The sequence below is a fragment of the Lissotriton helveticus genome, chromosome 7, assembly GCF_964261635.1.
Source record: "Lissotriton helveticus chromosome 7, aLisHel1.1, whole genome shotgun sequence".
NCBI classification, from domain to species: Eukaryota; Metazoa; Chordata; class Amphibia; order Caudata; family Salamandridae; genus Lissotriton; species Lissotriton helveticus.
The window spans coordinates 61,783,273-61,805,269 of NC_136068.1; the positions used below are offsets into that span (position 1 = coordinate 61,783,273).

The 21,997-nt window shown below is 43.9% G+C and overlaps 1 pseudogene across 2 annotated transcripts in view; it reads right to left on the reverse strand.

The window, feature by feature from the left end:
- LOC144768054 (epidermal differentiation-specific protein pseudogene) overlaps positions 1-21,997 on the reverse strand; it is a 103,524-nt pseudogene that overhangs the window by 6,319 nt on the left and 75,208 nt on the right. Inside the window, exon 2 of one of the 2 annotated variants that reach the window (XR_013598445.1) lies at positions 12,332-12,395. The exons of the other annotated variant lie outside the window; for it this stretch is intronic. The product of XR_013598445.1 is annotated as an epidermal differentiation-specific protein pseudogene, transcript variant X1 (transcript). The remainder of the gene's footprint in view (positions 1-12,331; positions 12,396-21,997) is intronic. 2 annotated transcript variants of the gene reach the window in all.

The window sequence follows — 21,997 nt, forward strand, 5'->3', positions numbered from 1 at the left end:
GTCGCATCTTCCAAGTGGTAGGGCTGTCTCCCTTCACCTTACAGCCACAGTATCTACAATGTCACTCTGAAGTGAGAAAGTTACTGTGGGCCCAATTCACAAAGGTAAACTTAGACCTGAAGTTTAAGTTTAGCCCTGAAGTCTAAGATTTGACTTGAAGTATAAGAGTCCATTCACAAAGACAAACTTAAACCTAAGCCTAAGTTGACCTTTTTGAATATGGCCCTTTTAATTCAGGCCTAAATTTAGACTTCAGGTCTAAGTTTGCGTTTGTGAATTGGGCCCTCTATGTTTCCAGTGTTCCGCATGCAATCTCACATCTCACAGAGGTCTTTTCACACCAACCCTATTTCTTCACCCAACATTCCCTTCTCTTCTGTCCCTCTTTTTCTTCTCCTGTCATGATTTTGAATCTCTCTCAACGTAACTCTTTCACTACCTTCCTAACCTAACTAGCACCAATCGGTTACCTCTTTTGCCTTGCTTATCGTCCCCCTTTCATTCTATCCTGTATTCTCATCCATCCATCCTCCCCAGTGATTGTTTTCACAGGGAGAGGATATATGAGTGTGTAGACACAGATTGAACAAAATAATTAGAAGTACTTGCACTAACACCCAGCTTGTTGGTGTGTGACACTAATGTAGCACATGCATTTTGTGTATGATTGAAGTAAAGTAGTGGAGATCAGTGGTATCCTTTTAAATACCCCTGAGATGTCCTTGCACAAAATGGAAGGTGACAACTGTGCTTCCAGACAGTTGAAGTATATCTATACTACTATTATAAAGGAAGAACTTTAAACCTTTGAGGTGGGTAAACTCGGGAACCACAGTGCCAATCCACACACCGATACATCGTTGAAATTGTCAGGGTGTGCAGATGGACATAGGCTATATAAATTTAAAAAATATACATTATTTAAAAAATTTACGAGAAAAAAAAAGTAGTCCCATGGAAGTAGCCCCGGCCGCCACGTGCGTGCTGACATCAGGAGCGCGGGGAGGAGCGACATCCAGGAGCGTGAGGAGGAGCGGCGGACATGAGTGCGGGGAAGAGCAGCGGACAGGCGGGGAGGAGCGGTGAGGAGCGGCGGACAGGCTGGGAGGAGCGGCGGACAGGCGGGGAGGAGAGGGGAGGAGCGGCGAGGAGCGGCGGACCGGTGAACTCAGGAGCGCGGGGAGGTGCGGCGGATGAGGTAAGGCTCCGGGGGACCCACGGACAATGTCTGGGCGGGCGGGGGCCCTGAAGCCAAGGTCGGGACGGGCTGCTACTCCAGGGCACCCACGGACAATGGCGGGGCGGGCGGAGGCCGGGGCGGGCGGGGGCCCTGAAGCCTGATTGCTCCCGGACAAGGTCGGGACGGGCTGCTAGTAGTTTATATTCCTGCAGCTGGAGTGGGAAGACCCGGGCAGTGAAGTGAGGGGTGTGGAGACAGTGCACCTTTATATATTCAAAGAGGCCTTTTGGATAGCAGGATGCTGCTGCTGATTAGCCTTCTGAGTACTGCGAATTGGTGGATTGCAGGTGTGAAGGGTGCAACTGAAGACTGGTAAATGGTAAGGAAGTCTCTATGGTAAGCCTACTCAGTTGTCTTTCCCTGGTTAATGCTTAAGCTTGGCAGATGACATTGAGGTCCAGAAATGGTACACCTCTTTGTGCATCTGTTGAAGGTGCCCCAGGATGGAGACAACGCTGCTGTTAGATAGCATTCTACAAAAATTCTTGTCTGCAGTACAGCATGGAAAGAAGACCTGTTTATCAAAGTGGGATCTGAATCACCCACTTTGGTGCATGCTAAACATGGGTGCAGATCCAGAAAATGAAGTATAGAATGTGTGACCAAGATATCTACGACTAAAATATTGATATTTTATTTTTCCATATTTATATATTCAAGTGATATAGATTTGGAGTGGTGAATGATAAATCTAAACTTAGCTATATGTCCTTATCTTCTCAATGTTTTGGGCTTTGATATTTTGGTCATGATATTGCAGCCTCTTGATATTATATACTCCTTATTTACATTTTCATTATTTTCTTATTATATTGAGGCCATTTGATATTCTATGCTATATATTCCGGACTACAACTGTAGGCTTGAAGATAGGTCTGCATTCCTAGATTTCTCCTACAAACGTATAAATTCAAGTATGGCTAAAGTTATGCTTGTTTTGTTCATCGATCTACCAAAAATTAGAAGATCGTGAATGCAGATGCCTTTTTTTCCCTTTTTCTACTTTCCTCCACATCTTGACATATATACTGCAAACTTGACTCAAAGGTATTGGAGAACTTTAAATGAGCAACAGTTACATTACACATTCATTTGTTTGGCTTTTCTGATTTCGAGTGCATGTGACCCTCCAATGACACAATCACAAAATACAGAAGATAGCAGCTCTTTACTCTAGGGTAACAATCTTCCACTCTCAGGTTTCTGACTTTCCCAAACTTCTTTGGTAAAATATCTATTCCATTTAGACTGCTGTAAGTTGCCATTTGTGATTGAGAATTCACTAATTTTCCAAAAATGTAGATTCAACATTGTGCCAGGATAGAAGCTCCATTCGCAATTTTGACTGGGTCTCAGAAGGTTTCTGAATATGGGACTTTTGCTGGACTTCCTAGTTGAAGTGTTAGCCTTCCACCCCAAAGTTTGAATCCTGTTATGCCCTGTATGGCCTGTGAATTTGTTAGCCGGTTTGCTGTATGTATCTGGGTTTTTTTCTGAGTAGTGCTTGTGTATGTGGATCTTTACCTGTATGCATGTGCAAGTGAAAGTGTGTGTGCTTACACAGAGTCTGTGTATAATGCAGCCACAAAATTGAAGGTTTCCTTATAATGCAACTTTTCATAGACTCCATTTTACTCTCCATGCCAATCACAGACATACAACATGCTTCAAGGCACTGTCTCAATTCATCAGAATTAGTACATCTGCAGCAGTAAATGTACTCATAAGAACAGGTACAGATGTACTGCTTTTTAGAATCCAGAAACATTGGTAATAGAAAACTGAATTAGTAGAAGATTTCCAGCCACACTATTAACCAATGCTTTTCCATACACCTGGTAAAATTGAGCACAAAGGAAAGTGAACCCGGCTGTGCAATTCTACTTTTTATGAGCGTCAGACAATTGTGTGAGATCCACCAGGAGAGAAGGGTTTTGTCTTTGCCCACATCTTGGGAGACAGGAGTACATGATTTGATTGATGATGCTGTGTGCTTTCCCTGGAAGAGTGAATATAGCTACTGTTCTTTATAATTCATGTTTTCCCTTCAGTAGACTTTTGCAACTGCAGAGGTAGCCCTTTTATTTCATTATGCTTCCTCTACAGGACATTTCAGGTGGACATATACCAGTGGAAACCATTGTATGTCTAGCTTGACAGCGCATCTGATTGTCAGACATTAAATGATCAACCTAAAAAAAGAGCTGGAGAAGCTCTGCCAAAAGAGGGGCTTTGGCTCCACTCACATCTTGGTAGCTGAGAGTGCATGTGTTGATTTGACAGAAGTGTTGTACTTCTAGAAAAACATGCTATTTATCCTCCTGCCTGCCAGGAACACATCTATGACATTGTAATGCCATTAAAGTGTCTTAGATAACCAGACAATTTACACTGTTTGCTTTCTCTAGTGGCAGTACAGGTGTGAGAAGCACAGTCATAGATTTCAGTTTTGAGAGCCGAGATATACACTCATCGAAATGGATTTTCAATTCTGACTTGACAGTGCATCTGTCGCCTGACTTTATGGGATTAACACAAAAAAGGGCTTTCAGAGTCATACATTGGAAGGAGCTTAGACTCCACTGACATGTTCGTTTCCCTGAGTACAGGACAGGGTGGCTCCCATTAAAAAGCTTGCTTGTATTGCAATTATTGGCTTGTGTCAAATGTATTATCCAATACCGCAGGACGGAGTCGATTATGGTGCAAGCCAGTGATCATGGCTATTGGCCTGATCTGTTTCTTACGAAACGGTGTGTATTGTTACTATTCTACTTTAAAGCCTACATGTAGGTATTTTGTTGCATGGAATTTCATAGATAATTGTTGTAGGCAATGATTTGGTGTTGGTCATACAGTGTGACAAACTATGGTTGTAGAAAGTTTCCTCAGTGAGAATCCTTGGTAGGCAGTTTAAGGAGAGATAATCTTTTGCTTAGTCAACTCTACTTTTATATACCTTTCTAATTTTATGACTGTGTGTTTGATGGGTGACTTGTGGAAAGGTTTACGCTGAAAACTGTAGGCCTGAGTTGGCTACAGTGAAAGGCTGTATACCTGTTTGGTGCACTGGAACCGTTATGTCCAATGCCATAGCTCTTGTTTGCTTATTAGGAAACTTTGTAACATAGGCAGTTGGTCTAGTTTTTGTTAAAGGGTAAAGCCTTTATCAGTTAATGGGGAATTTCATGCCAGATTTCATAGGTTTGATCTGTTTATGATGAAACCTTATGACACAGCCAATAGGCCTGACCCATTTATTGTGAAAACCATGACTGGAGACAATAGGCTTTTGAGGATGGAATATTATCTCTGCTAAAGCCTGCAGGCAGGTATTTTGATACACATAATTTCACAGATTACCCTAGTAGGGATAGAATATATACACTAAAATGATCCTTGCTAGTCCTTGATTTCTTAGGAGAGAGAGTATTTTGCTTTGCCAACTCTATTTATGTATACATTTCGATTTTTAAGATTGTATGCCAGAGGGTAGCCTTTTTGGAAAGCTTATACTCAGTACAAAGGGCTTGAGCTGGTTATGGGGAAAATCAATGATAAAGGATAAATGTCTGATTGTTTATTAAAAGAGTTAGTGGGCCTAACATACTGAGTGTGAAAAACATGCGCTAACCTCAATAGCATTTAGTGCACACCATGGGTATAGTAGAATTGGACTGGCAGAATCCTTGTTAGGCCCTCATAGGAGAGATTGTACTTTGCTTTGCCAACTGTAATTTTGTCTGCTGTATAACTGGATGACTGTATGCCTGGTAGTTTGCCTTGTGGGAAAGCATATGATCAGCATAGGAGGTCTCAGTTGGTTATAGTGTCAAGCCAATGATAACAGCTACAAACATGATTGATTCACTTTTGAAAAGCATCCTGTTTGCCTTTAAGGGAAAACAGGCTGCACTTCAACAGAAAAACAAAGATTAGTTTATTTAGAAGCAATCATAGACATGGTGGTCTGCTGACCTTAGCAGGCCGCCATCCCTGTGATGGCAAACATTCCTAATGGGTTGCAAATTGATACCTACCTCATTAATATTCATAGAGTAGATTGATTTGTGAGCCATTAGGAAAAGCTATTTAAAAAAATAAAAGATTCATACATTAGGAATTGTGATTACCTAAGTGCGATTAGCACGAAATTGCAATTAGGTATAACTATTCCCAATGTTAGTACATCTGGTGCTTAATCCCTTAATCAGTCTTGAAACTATACTTTCAATAGCAGATAGTTTGCCTTAGGGACTTTTAAAATAGATGCACGTTGAGATTTCATTGATTGATTGATTGATTGATTTTGATACTTATATAGCACAGTAGTCACCCAAGGACATCAAGGCGCTAGAGAGAGGGCGTACATACCACGGAGTCCAAAATCAAAATGAAAGAACTTCAGCTCACCGTTTATCTGTGAACAGCCAGGTCTTAAGGGCTTTTCTGAACCGGAGCAGAAGAGGGATAGATCTGGGCGCCAGGGGTAGGGAATTCCAGAGCGTACAGGCTGCCACTGAAAAAGCCTTATCCCCCCACTTTCTTGGTTCTTGGTACCAGTAGTTACATTTGAGGTGAGGAGCGTAATAATCGACTTGGGGAATACCATTTTAACATGGTCTTCAGCCTTAAAGGGTAGGAAGCATGCAATGACTTATGAACCATACACAGTGATTTAAAACTGATACGTTGTTCAATGGGAAACCAATGTAGGTGTTCTAATCCCTTCTTGGCTGATTGTTTTTGGGGAATGTCCAGAATGAGTCTTGCCAGTGCATTCTGCAGTACCTGGAGTTTATGTTGTAAGCCCTTATTAGCAGTCAGGTACAGGGCATTGCAATTATCAAGTCTGGACATTACCAGGGCCAGTGCTACCTGGATCCTAGCTGAGCGCTGGATGAAAGGGAAGATTTTTCTTAACATCCTTATGAGCCAGGAGCATGTAGAAATGGTACGATTCACTTGGGTCTTGAGGCTAAGTTCCATGTCCATCAGGACTCCCAGATTCTTAGCCTTTTCACTCAGGACCGGACAGCATCCCAAAGATTGGGCCAGGAGTTACTTTTCCATTTGGTTGCCACTGATCCGAATATCATCACCTCAGTTTTTCCCCCGTTAAGTTTAAGGAAGTTAGCAGACATCCAGTCTGCTACTCCGGACATACATCCACGGACATTCTCTGACCATCAGCCCTGCCCCATGGGGATTGTAGCCATAATTTGTGTATCATCTGCATATGACTCAAGTGTAAGAACTTGAGGCAACAATAATATCAACATCATATGATGGACAACAATCAACAAGACAGAATATATTAAAAAAAAACAGAGAGATCCAACAAATACTAATTTACCTATATGAAAAAAATGTTTTTTTAATTATTTTTTGAATAAGTGTAGCACGTTTATTTCATTATAAAACATCACCTCATTCATACAGCTCAGACATATCCTCATTCACACACTATACGACAACATACAATAAAAAATACAGCTTATTATTAGAGTCTAGTTCACAGAGACAATAATGACATTTGATATCTGATTTTCACAATCATCAAGGAACAATATGGCACAATGATCACAACTTGTTGAAATGACACCACCTCTAATCCAAAAGAATGAATTACTGTTGCGAGGGGTGCCACATATAGATTAAAAAGGGTAGGACTCAAGGAAGACCCCTGCAGGACTCCACAAGGAAGTGAATAGGAGTCTGAGTGAAAAGATTTTAAGTTCACCCAATGGCATGTCCCTGTCAGGAATGAAGACAGAAGGGCAAGTGCTAGAGGAGAAATACCAAGACTCCGGAGTCTGTCCAGCAGCAGCGTAGGAAAGATGGTGTCAAATGCTGCTGACAGATCCAAGAGAATTAGCACTACTCGCTGCCCTTTGTCCACTGTACGCCTGATGTAATCCGAGGCTGAAACCAAGGCCGTTTCTGTACTGTGATGCCTTCTCAATCCGAACTGCGACTCATTGAGCCGGGATTGCCGATATGCAGTTTCCCTAAACTGCTTGTTGAGATGTAATTCCAGAATTTTCGCTGGAACAGGGAGCAGGGAGATGGGACGATAATTCTTACAGTACCTAGAGCCCAGATTGGGTTTCTTCAGAAGAGGTCTAATGATGGCTTGTTTCCAAGAATGAGGATACATTCCAGAATGGATAATGATATTCATTAATTTGCAGAGGGGTTCAGCTATAGTATCAGCAGCCATATGTAAAATTGCTGGTGGACATGCCTCCATAGGAGAGCCTGAAAGCATTCTCCTAAGATAATGTACCATAAAAGGAGGCGTAAGGTCACAATATTTTGAGAGACCTCTGTGTTCACTGTTGGGCATCAGTGTACCATCTTTGGTAGGGCTGTTGACTGTTGGATTTATAATGGCTTACAAAGATATCGAACCTGTGATTGACAAACCCCTACTCAGTAATCCCTCCTTCGTAATCTCCAGACCAGCAGTCTTAGTGGGGTCAGGGTCTGCAAAGGAAAAGGAAGGTATCTAGCTCCTGGGAGAGAAAGTTAGCAGAAGGATCCACTTCTGCTCCACCACTAGCTAAAAAAGTAATGTGGACCCTGGTCTACTCTTTCAGTATGAGAGGACAATCACTGCCTCTGCAACTCCCTCAGTAATCTTGCCTGGATCCTTGGGGTAACAAACGAAATGTTGGGAAGGAAGTATGCAACCATCAAGCATTGGTACAGCTTGAAACAAAACATAGCAGCCTCGGAACTGAATAAGGCTCTGTGGGACGAAATAGAGAAAGACGCAAAGTCCCCATAACCCATTTCCTAAAAAAGGCCTTAACAGACACTTGTACAAGAGAACTCTGGGAAACTAATCTGCCTTACCGGACTTTTAAGCAAGCTGTAAACAAATCAGCTAAGTTCCACTCGTTGCTAGTAGACAAAACCACTTTTAGCGCAAGAAAACATGCTTGGATGGTAATATCCAATTACAAATCCCTTATCCCAGCTTCATATTTAACAATTATGTTCTCGGCCCACAGAAAACTACAGTTAATGGCTCTACTTCTGGGTAAATTTCCATCTATCATGAACCAGCCAACTTGGGTCCATGATGGGCCCAAAGACTGCAGACTATGTGGGAGCAGTAAGGAGGAATTCATCCACTTTGTCTGTATTTGTCCGAATTTATTTCAAGCACGAGCCCCTTTCTAAAAAAAGCCATGAACACTAGAGGCATAAGAGCGTGCAGATCGGCAAATTATGGCGACCTTAGATCCAACTGACACTCCATTGAATTGCCAACTAATAAAGTTCCTCTTAGCTCATGCACAAGTATTAAAATTCAACCGTGTGCCCTGCTCACAAAAAGCAAACAAGACGGCCAACTCAGAAGCTCTTGAACACAATACGGAATAATACCAGAACATTGGGAGTAACACTTTACATGGACCAATTAATGCTTCAGACTTCCAAAAACTGTATATTATGTATGTTAAAATGTCTATATATTATTTTTTTAAACCATGTTATTTTTATATATAACCGCAGCAGAAATGGAAAGTTTATGGTTTTAGATGTGGTGTCATTGGTCTAGGGGCACTTTTTAACGAGAAACGACCGTTCATGGGGGTCGCAAAATTGTGCATGATGCCCTGAGATTGTGAGCCCTGTATTTACATTAAGAATGGGTGTAGAAGGAGTTGATACGAGTGTTTTACTTCCTGTTACTTCCTTCCGTTGGGCTGGTGATGATCGCCAAACAATGTACTTTTTAGTAGTATTGGGTGCGTGTGAATACTCCACAACATCAGAATACATTAAGGGAACCCAAGACATCTATCCTAGGCTTATGTTCATGATTACAAAGTTACATCGTGACAGTTGGTGCAACAATATGTAGTATGTGTGAGTACCAACATATTTTTTTTAAAACTCTTACTTCCTTCTGGGGCATGGGTTTAGATTGACAAAAGGACTGAAGGGTCAATCATAAAGGAGGACTCACATGAGGAGTTTGTTACACTACAAGGTTACCTCATAAGCTGGCACGAGCGATATAAGCTGATTGAGGGTAACTATCATGTTTTTAACTTCAGAATATGGATCTACCTGGGGGTGAACAAGTTGTGTTTTTAACTCAGTGGTTTTTGTACTTTTTCCAATTGACAGTCCACAAGAATGGTGTGTCCAACACTGGTGCTGTGACAAAGTTGTCTGGACATGAAGAATTTGCCAAAATTTTGTGGCAAAGAAACATGTTGGCATTTGGTTTTGGTCTGCAAGGATAGCAACCTGCCAATCTTTTAATTTGACAGATCACAATCTGTGAAGTAATTGTGAAAAAGGTGTGTCTGCCTATTTTAATCACTTCTTGTCACAACTTGGAGTGCGATCATTTATCACTCTACTGCACTAGCACGGTTTATTTTATTTTGTTGGACACTTTTTCTTTGGGATAAAAATGACCACCTATGATGAGAACAGGGGGCCTATCTGGTGAGTACCTACCAGTTACCCCATTGGAGGTGCGCCAGTGAGGGGTCATTTTATCCCCCCACTTTTTTCACACTATTTCTGGTGTACTGAATGGTTTGAGAAGTCTGTAAACTAGTCACCATTCGTTTTTCTTGTGGTACTGACCGTTTGAAAAAGTTATTTTAAAAAATAAGGCAATAAGTGTTGCACACTACCACATATGAGGAGTTTTATCGCTGAATATATAATAGAAGCGACTTACACACTTCATCTATGAATAATTTGCCTAAGAGACCAGGTTTTGTTTGTTTATGCCTGAATAAGACACCCTTAAGAGACAATTCTTCTGGATGGCACCCACTTCCATCTTATCAGATATCGATGGTGCCCCGCGGCTACTGCCCCTGCTGATGCAATGCCGGGGTTCTTAAGGTGTCAAACATCAGGTCTTAGAGAGACTTGGCTTGAATCTTCATCTTTCCCATCAGTTGAGAGTAATCCTCAATTTCCTGAATGTTGGAGGATAGAGCCTGGAAGTCTTTAGCAAGTGAGTGGGAGGCATAGACTGTATGAATATCGAAACGCATTACAAGACTGAAAGAGATCTTTTAAGGGTAAGCTCCTCAATCTTGTCAACTGGGACTGAAAACATCACATCCTCTGAAAGCCGGGAAGGTTTCTCCAGGAGACTTGCCTAGAGAGGATCCACTGTTAAATTCTGAGGGAGCTCTTTTTTCTTCTTGCCCAAAGGATATAGGCTCTCCATAAACTTTGGTATCAAGACCGTTTCAACAGGCAATTGAAATTTTAAGGAAAGATAAGGAATGATTGGTTTGAAATGCTCCTTCTGCATATATTTTCCCTTAGTTCTAAACCAGTCTCTTTGTCATCATACTAAGAAGACACCCAAGAAGCGAGAGTATGGCAAGAAAACCGAGACAAAAAAAACACAATCAAAAAGGAGGAGAGGCAGGCGCAGGAGAGGACTTGTCCGCTGGTGGGTATAGCTGCCTGTGACCTGACCATGATTGTAGCTTCTTCTCACAGAACAAAGGGGACCTACATTTTCTATGTACAACTCCATGAAGATACACTGCCGGCCAATGTACTAAAGCAGGGGAAAAACCAGCCGAAATCCAATCCTCTTTCTATAGTGCCGAGGCCCAAAACCATAGGTGAGCATTAACATGCCCAGAAGGGCCATGTACCCCTTTCAAGATTACCCGTCTTTTTTTACTTTATGGGGAGCTCCAAGGAAGTCAACATGAGATCTAATTAATTTTATACAACAAAACATAAAATGTAAAGTGTGACCCAGACATCCTGCTTCTATAAATGAAAAGCCCCTCCCAGACTGTATACCTCAAGGTCGAGACTGGAAGTAGGTGAGACCTGCATGAGGGCAAAGAGAGCGGGTCTATGCCCCAGCTTGAGCCCTTGCTGCCTGCGGCTAATAGAACAAGAGGGGGCTACCACCTGTGGCTAATGCAAGAGCAGATAGGTGCACTCACTGAGGCTATAGAACAAAGGCCGGTGTGGAGAAGTGTGGCTCAATGGTTAGAGCGGCAGACCCTGATGCAGAGGTCTAGCCCGGGACCAGGGTTCAATTCCCCGCCTCGGGCGGGTCTAGGGCTCAAAATTCCACGGACCTGATAATTCTCGCCTCGGTGCCTATTCCACTCATGGGTCCCACTCTGCAACTCTGGGCAATAGCTTGCTTAATCTCCACAACGGCCCCCACAACGCTCAGGATACCTGGCCTCCACCTTGGGGGTGCCCAGGAGTGGACACCTCACAGGGAAAGCCAGGATGGGTTCCACAGCGGTATTCGTACAAGCGCCTTGAGACCCTTGCGGGTGAGTAGTGCGCTATACAAGTATCAATTTACATTTTATCAATTTACATTTTACCACACACGTATTCACATACAGCGCAAGTGAGCCAGTGCACCACTTATGGAGGGCAGAGAAAAGGGCTCCTGCAGCACACTAATCATTTTGGGTTCCAGAGTAGAGTGTGACTCGTTGATAAGCGCTTCAACGCTTCTCCAGGGGTAGTAAGCGCTTTATAAGTACAATTACAATTACATCGGATAGAAATAAAATGGAACCGAACACCTTTCAAGGCCACATGTTCAAGGTCAGAGTGAAGAGACACTAACAGCCTGCTCCAGCTGATCAGATGAATAAAGTTCCATACCTTAAGAGAACGAGTTGTCCCTCACTCTGTCTACTGTAAAAGGGGCTCCAGCATCCCCAGTGAAAGTGAATGGAATGGCACAAAAAGACACTGGAAATGCAGCAGAGAGGGCATTATAGGAGGACTTCCCTTGGAGTTATGGGAAGTGTAAAAAGCCTAATAATTGGGTGAACAAGGCGCAGTAAAGGTGGCATGTTACTCTTGTAGATAAGCAATGGGACGGGAAAGAGGAGGTAATAAGGGTTCCTTGCTAAATGTATGAAAAGTGGTATTTTAATACTTGTTGTTGCTTCTGTCTTCTAGCAAAAACAATTCTGCCACTGGTCTTGCAAAGGAAATATGAAAAACAATACATTTTTCAATGTTTGTATTTAATGGAATAGCACTACAAACCAGGCATTACATCTCTAAATGGGAACTGGTGTAAAATATATTTACCTTCAGTGTAGCGCTCTTTCTCTGTCTGAAGTGGAAATCTGCTTTTCCTGCTTGTCTGTCTGACCTATAACACAAAATAATGCAAAAAGTCAGCACGCCTTTAGTCTGTGTGAATCCTGCTGAAACATGGGAAGTGCTGCACTGATTTGTGCATCTTCACCACCCACCCACCTCTAGGCAGGGGTGTACAAGCAGAGGTGCAGCAGGTGCAGTGGCACCAGGCCCTAACTCACCCCAATTAATGACTGTAATACAACACTCAGGGAATGGGGCACCGAGATTCTTCATTACACTGGGGCCCATGGGATCCTTGCTATGTCACTGCCTCTAAGCATCTTGCTAGAATTCGTACTCCTGAACTTCAGCGCCTCACTTAATACACTTCACACCGGGGCATCATTTTGATGGCGACAGCAAGGTGTTTTCCCGATTAGGTAAACAGGGGATCGAGTGCTTCCATTGTGCGTAAAACTTGACTAACTGAGGGGCATATTATCAAGGGAGTTTATCTCCGCTTTTTTGGCTTTAAAAGCCAAAAAAGCTGAGATAAAACTATCTCCCTATTACCTAGCTGTCGCTAACACCAGTTAGCGACAGCTAGTAGGAGATAGCGACCATCTTGGGCCCCACTTTGCATGTCAGTGATATTTATCACTAATGACATGCAAAGTGGGCGTGCCAAGATGTTAGCGACTGGAAACAGTCGCTAACATCGCTATCTCCTATTACCAACTTTTGGAGATATTCGCGCTAAGCGCGAATATCTCCAAAAGCTTACACCTGCCCTGAGCAGTTCTTAGCCATGTTATCCAATGGGAGGTGGATAACATGGCTAAGAGCATTTGCTCGATAATGCATGAATATCGCTGACTTTTCAGCGATATTCATGCATTGCGGCCGTTTTTTATCGCATTTGCGATAAACCTTGGTAATACCAAGGTTTATCTGCAATAAAAATCGCCGCAGCTCAGCGGTAAATTTTTGTCTCTAACCAAGCAATAGCGATAATTATCGCTATTGCTTGGTAATATGCCCCTGAGTCACTTTCACAGGCGCACACTTGGATACCATGAACTGACACTAAATATCTCACTCACTGACTCAATCCATCAATCAATCACATTTTTTATTCGATTTTACAGATAAAACCAGAAAAGACATAAGATATCATTGAAATGAACACTGTCACTCACTTACTCACCCGCAGAAGGGTTTGCTTACACCTTCACGAATGCATTCACAGTCACTCGCTCATCTATACATTTACTTACACACTCACTGCCATATTCAGTTACTTATACACGCCTCACTATTCATAAAGATAATCCACAAATCAAACAATCACCCAATTCCCACATATGCACTCTCAGCATTGCATTACACACTAACACTTGAAAACTCTCACACTTGTCGCACCCACACTTTTTCACACTCAGTCACAATCTGTACAATTACCTGCAGTCAATCACAAACACACGCACATACACACATCCATTGACACTAGTTTGACCCTTCAATGTCACAAAACTGCGCATGCGCCTACCTGATGTGACCCTTCAGTGTCAGAAAACTGGGCATGCACCGACTTCCATATTCACTTGTAATTTGTTACGGTTTTTATTCACTATACAATAAACGAATTATTGTATCATATTCACTTGTATGCACACACACACAATTAAAGCTCCCACCCTCCAGTCACCTGTCCCCCATAGGCATTATTCTGTCCTTCTCTCTATCTGCACCAAGCGTGAGATGTGGAGATCTCTGGCCCCTCTCTCACTTCTTCTGTTGCCCCACCTTTTTATCCATCAGCAGCATCATTATTATTATTAGCATATGTATTGGTGTTACAGTGTATTTTAGTGTAACGCTGTGTCACGTGTGAGGATGCCAGTTAGTGCTTAACAATCAAGGTGTGTTGTGTTTTTCAGTGTATTACTTTGTATCATCAAGTGGTTTTTAGTTTGAGAAAGTGTATCACAACATGCACTAATCACAACAAAGTAAATGTCGTAGTATCCGCGGCCTAATGTCTACCTGGCATTAATGCACCAACACATGCAAACACTGGCATGACAAATGTTGTTTGCAGCTGCTAGCACTTTAAATCCAGATCTATTGGCTTTGCCAATGCTTGTTAACATTTTCCCCTTGGATAGATCCCTTTCCCTACGCCCCTTGCATGGGTTTGGTTGCATCCCATTGTCTTTCCCACCCTGGATACGAATTTACTCCAACCCTTTGCTGGATCAATTCTCTGACCACTTCCAGGATGAGAATGGGTGTAATTTGTGAATGTCCACAAAGCCACCAGCTTGTGGTGTTCACAAGATCTTAAGACAAGCAATGTATGGGGTTGGCCATTTTCATCATTGCTCAGGGATTACTTCTGTAGAATATACACAACTGTGCAGACACTCACTCATTAGTAAATGCATTGCCACATGATAGGTATCATTTTGTGCCTACCTGACAGGAGTAAAAACGAGGGTTTAATCATTCTCCCAAAATCTGTGTTTGTGTGTATGTGTGGGTGTGTATACATGTGTGTGTGCACGTGTGTGAGCGCACTCTTGTATATGCGTAATTCAGTTTAGATGTGACATGTCTGTGTGGGTTTTACAGATCTGTATTTGCATGTGTATCTGCTTGAGTGTTATGTATGTCAGCATGCATGCGAGTTAGGCTTATGAGTATGTGTGTGAAATACATTTATGTGATGTGTCTGATTTGTTTATGCCCCAGTATAGGCAGAGTGACAGGTCATCACCGCCACAATGACGATAGGAATAGCACCTATTCTACCTACTCCCTCTCTGAGACTATGTTAGTTCACAAATAGGAGTGCTACCATCCATGCACAGTACTCACCAGCAGATAGATGTCCCCTCTTCAGTCTCTCCTTGCACTTGTCTACCAGACACCCACTATATAAGGCCTGGCTTCTGCCCCTCCCAGGCCTCCGGGTCACTATTTTCCATATGTAAACAGCCCCCAGTTGAGTTTTAAGCAACTCTCTAATCGAATCAGTTTCTAAGCATGCATTGAACTGTCTAATAATGCAAATATAAGCACATATCTTCAGGCACACAGAATACATTCTCAAAGTCACAAGTGTGAATAAACCAACCCTGTCCAATGTGCTGAGACGATGTGACACAGAAGTGGCTCGGTTTAGACAGACGCGGATCAGCAGGAACTGGTGACGTGTAAGAGCCCTTTCATGACTAGCTGCACAGATTGAGATCCTGACCTCAGTCAGCGATTGTTGCAAGTATTATATCAAATAGGTGATAGGTTCACCCCACCACAGGGTGAAAGTGCTATGCAAGTTTATACATTTATACTCGTACCTAAATTTGAAGTTAAATAAAAGATTAAATCTTTAAGTTAGAAGATCAAATGGTTTGTATAATGGGCAACTTTCCAGCACCATTCATCGGACTCTTTGCCTGCATATAGTCACTGTACGCCGCTGGTGACACTTTGTGCACACAGAGTCATAACCTTTGTGGGGTGGCATGAGTCTCTAAGTGCATTCAGGTGTTTCATCCCATAACAGCTTCTCACCTTCTTCTACATCCTTCACCTATTCTGGTTAAAATATATGTGTCTTACCCTTACAGAGTCAAGGGACTCATTTAGTTATTGAATTGATCCTTGGGACATCAATGGCAAATGAGAACATCCACCATGAATACTGGCCACTAACCTCCTGCTGAACTAGACCACAGAAAAAAGATTTACAACTATCTGCCTTTATTTCCTTCAGCCGTTGAGTTCACCAAAAGGCTCCTTCCAGGCAGTTAGAGCTATAGAAATAACATTGACACCACCACATACAGGTAGATATAGCAAGCACAGAAATACACAGGTTGGACAAAGATTCAGCACAAACAGCCTGAGTTTCTTTGTACATGCCTGTGTTCCCTTTGCCAATGCTTCTGGGGGTCAATGGTCAGATATGGTAGCAGCAGTCACCACTGCAACAGAAGGGAGGAAGGTTTCAGATTATATTACAAACCTGACACGTGGTGGTTGCACTGACTTCGCTACGCGGGGAACCGGTGATGTTCCTGGTTACAGGTAAGGTCCAGTGCAAAGAGGAACTCAGCATGTGATATTGGATACCCGTACTGCACCGATGTGATCAATCCCATTGTTGGCCCACATCCAAGCAAGAGGGAATGCTGGTTTGTGTCCTACTGAGACTCTGTCAAATGTAACACAGCCATTATCAAGAGCAAGTAGTATAAAGAAATGTGTCAGTCTAGTGTTATACTGTGTTAATATTGGTCTTGGCATAAACCCCTTCTGTGGAAGAGGTGGCAACTGATGAAGTTTGACCAGGTTCAAACAGCTTAATGAAGTGGGGAAGCAGAAGCTAGAATCCAGGTCTCCAGAGGCAGGCAGCAAAAATAGGGCTGCTACACCTCATCACTCCCGATCCTGAAAAGCAGCTAAAAATGCCTAGAAAGATGATGGTGCATCATCAAAGATCCCACAGACTGAGCAACATTCAACAAATACCATCAATGCATAGCAGACACAAAAAGATGCTCCTTGATGGACCCCACCGAAGTCAGCTACAGCCACAGCAAGGATCTCTTCTAAATCATCGCACATTTTTTCTGCATGTCAGCCACTGAGAACACTATGTTCCCCTCCAGGAACTCTACAACACCCTGGCTGGCTGCTTCCACAAGATATTCACCATCTACAGCAACTTGGAACCCCAACCTACTGACCTCTACAGCCTCTTTACGCCAACTAATGCCACCCACTACCATCTGCTCCCCACATGGAAACTGCTCACCACACAGAGCACCACAGCGATCATGAACTCATCCACTCTGGAGCACACATGAACCCCTGCCCACATCCTCTTTAACCTCAGGAGTAAGGAAATCACCTGTGTACTCACCTCCATTCTCAACGCATCCATCACCACAGTCACCTTTCCCACTCAATGGAAACACAAAGTGGTCAGACCCCCTCCTCAAGAAACACTCTGTCATAGTTCTTGAGAAGACCATGAAATGCTAACGCACCGAACACCTGGAGAACAAAATTCTACTGGACACCTCCTAATTCGGGTTCCATGCAAATCACAGCTCCAAGACCACCATGATCCCCACTACAGATATCATCAGGTCCCTCCTTGACCACCAGGGGACAGTGACTCTGATCTGTATCTCACCACACCCTCATCAAAAGACTCTGCCACATTGAATCCAGTGAGACATCCTCAAATGGATCACGTTGTTCCTCACTGGAGGAACCAAAAAGATCTGCTTACCACCCTTTACTTTAGAACCCAAGTGCATTTAGGTGTTTCATTCCATAACACCTTCTAAATCTGGCACCTAGTCTGGTTAAAATATACCTGTCTTACCCTTGCATAGTCATGGGACTCATTCAGTTATTGAACTCAAATGAAATAGTATCTTGATTCCTGAGACATCATTGGTAAATGACAACATCCACCATGAATACTGGCCACTAACCTCCTGCTGATCCAGACAACAGAAAGGGATTTACAACCATCTGCCTTTATTTCCTTCAGTCATTGAGTTCACTACAACAGACTCCATCCAGGTAGTAAGAACTATAGAAATAGCATTGAAATCACCACAAACAGGGGTTTCTCGGGGCAAGATGGCTGCCGACAGGGTGTGCTGAGTAGTCGCTCTCAGACCTCTCGCCGAGTTCTCCTTCATGGCAGCTTGAAAGATAGCTATACTAGGTGTAGCCCCCTGCGACTTATTTACAAACGGTGCTGCTGGATGGCGGACGGCGATGAGAGATACCTGCTGCAGAAGAGTCTGCCGTACTCTGGAAACATTAAAGCGGCATTAAAGGCAGCTGGCTACAAGGTTCTTCAGCACTGCACTAGGGTCGTCTTGAGGCTCTATCATCTGTCTGTGAAAGGATTCCCCAAAAAACAGCAGCAGCAGCGGCGGTTAAGCAAAAACATGCCACCGCGCCCGACACGGCCTGAGAGAGTGAAGGAGACGGGGAAGGCAACCCCGGACCAAACTGCAGGAAAATGCCCAAATACTGTTAATAAACGAGATCCCCCATTGAGTGCTAAGGCAGGCACCACCCGGAAATCAGCAGCGCCGAACCTACCAAAGGCGAAAAAGGTAGAGAAACTGGAGAAAATAGGGAAATCGGACACGAGAGGGAAAGCGGGCAAACTAGATCAGAAAGCAGCGTCTGGAGGCTCTGAAGCACTGCTAATGCCCTCATCAATGGCTGCGTGCGGAAACCCAAAGCTAACCGCAGATCAGATCCCAGTGGCACCTAAAGGCACAGTGCTTCGCCAGCCTACCTTGCGAGAGGTGCTCTCACCGAGGGTCGAGGCTTTGGAGCAGGAACAGCTGCCAGCGGCGCTGGAAACAGAAGCGGGCAGCCTTGAGGACGCCGCGCAGAACGCTCACATTACCGCTCTCACCGCTCTCACCACGCCACTCACTACGGCTTTGGTGGTTGCCGAGCAACAGGCAGCCAAGGAGTCTGGCGCTTCCGGGCTTGCTGGTAGCAAGCAGAAAGAGCCGGGCTTGGTCAATGGAGGTCCTCCTGAGCCTGCACTCCCAGACCGCTTGGGAGATGGAACGGCTGAACCAAGGGAGGCAGGGATATGCGACCACTCAAACAGGGAGAATGAACTGCCCTGTGCAGACACCGGCACAGCGGACATGCTAGAGGCCCTAATGCAAGTGGAGGCCGAGCTGAAGTCTGGGAGTACCCCACATAAGGAAAAACCACGGACAAGCACAGCCACTGCAACAAATGCAGGTAGGGTGGAAGGGGCAGAAGGAGGCTCTATGGAGGGAGAATGTTTCTATTCTGTTGAGGAGAATTCAAATGAAGACATGGAGTCATCTTCTTCCGAAAACGAGACCGCAAGCGAGACTGAGGCTGAAGAGGAGGATGAGGGGTGGTCAACCTCTACTTCTAACAACCTGGGGAAAGAGAGCACACAAAAAAAGAGGCGGTTAAAAGTAAGGACAAAGTCTCCTGGCTCAATATCTAGGGCGGGGGAGAGGCTGGTATGGGACTATTCCGCTACCTCCGTGACTTATGATGAGAATACTGCCCTACAGCTACAGGGCCCGCTGGAGATGATTTCCAATACACTGAAACAAATGCAGGGGGAGGCTAGGGCAGAAAGTCGGAGGGCAAAACTTGCCACAAAAAAAATTCACAATACTCTGAAAAAGGTGAATAAGATGTATGATGGAATGATTACCAGAGTGACTGAAGTGGAGGAAAGGACTGGAAGGCTGGAGGATGAGATGGGAGCCTGGCATGAATTTAAGAGCAGTCAGGAGAAGAGGGCTGAGGACATGCTCTGGAAGCTGGAGGAGGTAGAGAACCGTCAAAGGAGGAACAATATTCGCCTTTTGGGAGTGGAGGAGGGGGCCGAAGGGCAAAATATCACGCAATTTGTGATAAAGCTACTGCAAGGGGCCTTCCCAGAATCAGATTGGCAGTGGGAGAAGGAGATCCAACGAGCACACAGGTTCCCATTTACATTAAAGAAGGGTCGCATGAAGGCCGGGGGGCAGGGAGAGAGAGCCCCCCTCCCCAGGGCAATCCTGATTTATGTCGGAAATTATCTCCTGAGAGAAGAAATTATAGAGAAAGCAAGACCAGATAAAATGCGGACCTTTGAAGAGATTTCCTTTTTTGCCAGACCAGACTTCTGTCACGTTACAGTGGAAAGACGTTGGAGATTGAGGCAACTTATTAAGCCATTTCAGACTTTAGGAGCTGAGGCTTATTTGCTTTTTCCAGCTAGGCTGAAAGTAATTGTAAGAGGGAAGACAATGATGTTTTGGTCAGAAATAAAAGCCCAGGAATTTCTGGACTACTTGAAAGCACAGAAGGGAGGATAAATATGTAACTCTGAAATGATAAGTATTCGAAGGCCGGATATGAACATGGACTAATGTATAAACTGTATCAAGAAAAGAATCAGGCAGGATATTTATACAGGATAGGATCTGGTTGTTTTCTTTTGGGTTGGTGGGTAGGGAGCACATGGAATGTAGCAGGGGAAGTAAAAAAACGGGTTAGGGAAGGAGCAAGGCGGGAGGTTGCGACTTACACACACTGAAGCAGCCACACATAGGTCTGGTGACCTATTTGCCCTTAGAGGGGGGAGGGGGAGGGGAAAGCTGGGGGAATGGGTGGGCAGGGGGGGATAGGGAACACGGGGGGTGGGGGGAGGAGAAATGGAGAAAAGTAGTGAGTATAACAGGGCGATTCAGCACAAAAATAGACAGAGCAAGATAACATTGATGCAGGAGACATACGATATGCCCAAGAAGTGTGTGTACAAACAATTGTTATTCGTAATACACGATAAGAGTACAATTATAGACGTAAGTCTAGGCGCAAGAGGATCTAAAAGGGGACTAGGAAGGTGGTTAGGAAATAAGAAAAGGGGTAATGAGCTGTAGAATTGCGAGCATTAATGTGTGCGGTTTAAACGAGTCCAACAAGAGGAATAAAGTGGCAGCACTGTTGGGTGCGCTGCACCTGGACCTAGTGTGTCTACAAGAGACTCACGTGGAGGCCGCACAAGGATACCTCCTAGGGCAACTAGGTTTCGCTGTTTTAGCTAACTCAAAACAAGGGGCAAGGAACAGAGGGGTGGCGATCCTAGGGAAAAATAGGGACGTCGTAGTAAATAAAAAACACGAGGATGAGTGGGGGCGATGGGTCATGTTGGATTTGACATTCAGGGGGGGAAAATTCACCCTGGTAACAGTGTACGGGTCAACACAAGACGACCCCGAGATATTTCAGTATCTGGATACAGAGTTGGTGAATTGGCCTGAGCCGATAGTACTGTGCGGGGACCTGAACATACATGACTTTAGGAATCCCTCGCTCCAGTCAGGGATCCCATACTCAGGGAGGAAAAAAAGAACTTATAGGGTATTATGCGATCTGGTTAAAAATAACTCCTTATTCGATCCATGGCTAGAACTATATCCAGCCGTTGATGGCAGTACATTCTATTCTGCCCCACACAGAGTGATGGTTAGGCTGGACTATTTCTTAATTTCTGGGTCCTTTATAAATAAGATTGCGATAGAAAAACATCCCCGCCTAATCTCAGATCATAGCCCGTTGGTATTAACTATCAAAATGGGTCAAGATAGGAGAGAAATTAGAGAGTGGACATTTGAAAGGGCTCTATTACAGGAGGAGGGATATAAAGAGCGTATGAGACCCTGGATTAGAAATTACTGGGATATTAATAGGGGCACAGCTAGTCTGGGGATTGTTTGGGACGCTTTTAAGGCTGGGATAAGAGGGGAGACGTTGAGTTATGTATTAGCCACAAGGGCAAAGGAAAATAGTATTATGATGGATTTGAACAGGAAACTGTTGGAGGCAGAGAGGGAACTGGGAGAAGTGATTCAACAACGGCAGTCCCTCGAGCCATGTCTATTGAAAATCGTGTCACTGAAGACAGATGCTACTGAATACTTAGCAAGGAAGGTGGTGGGGAAATTTCTAGCGAAAAAAGAGGGGATTTATGAATTTAGCGAAAAAGTTGGGCATTTGTTGGCGGCCCGTACTAGACAGCGAGTGGCTGCAGCAGATATTTTGGAGACGACAGATCAGCATGGAAATAGAATA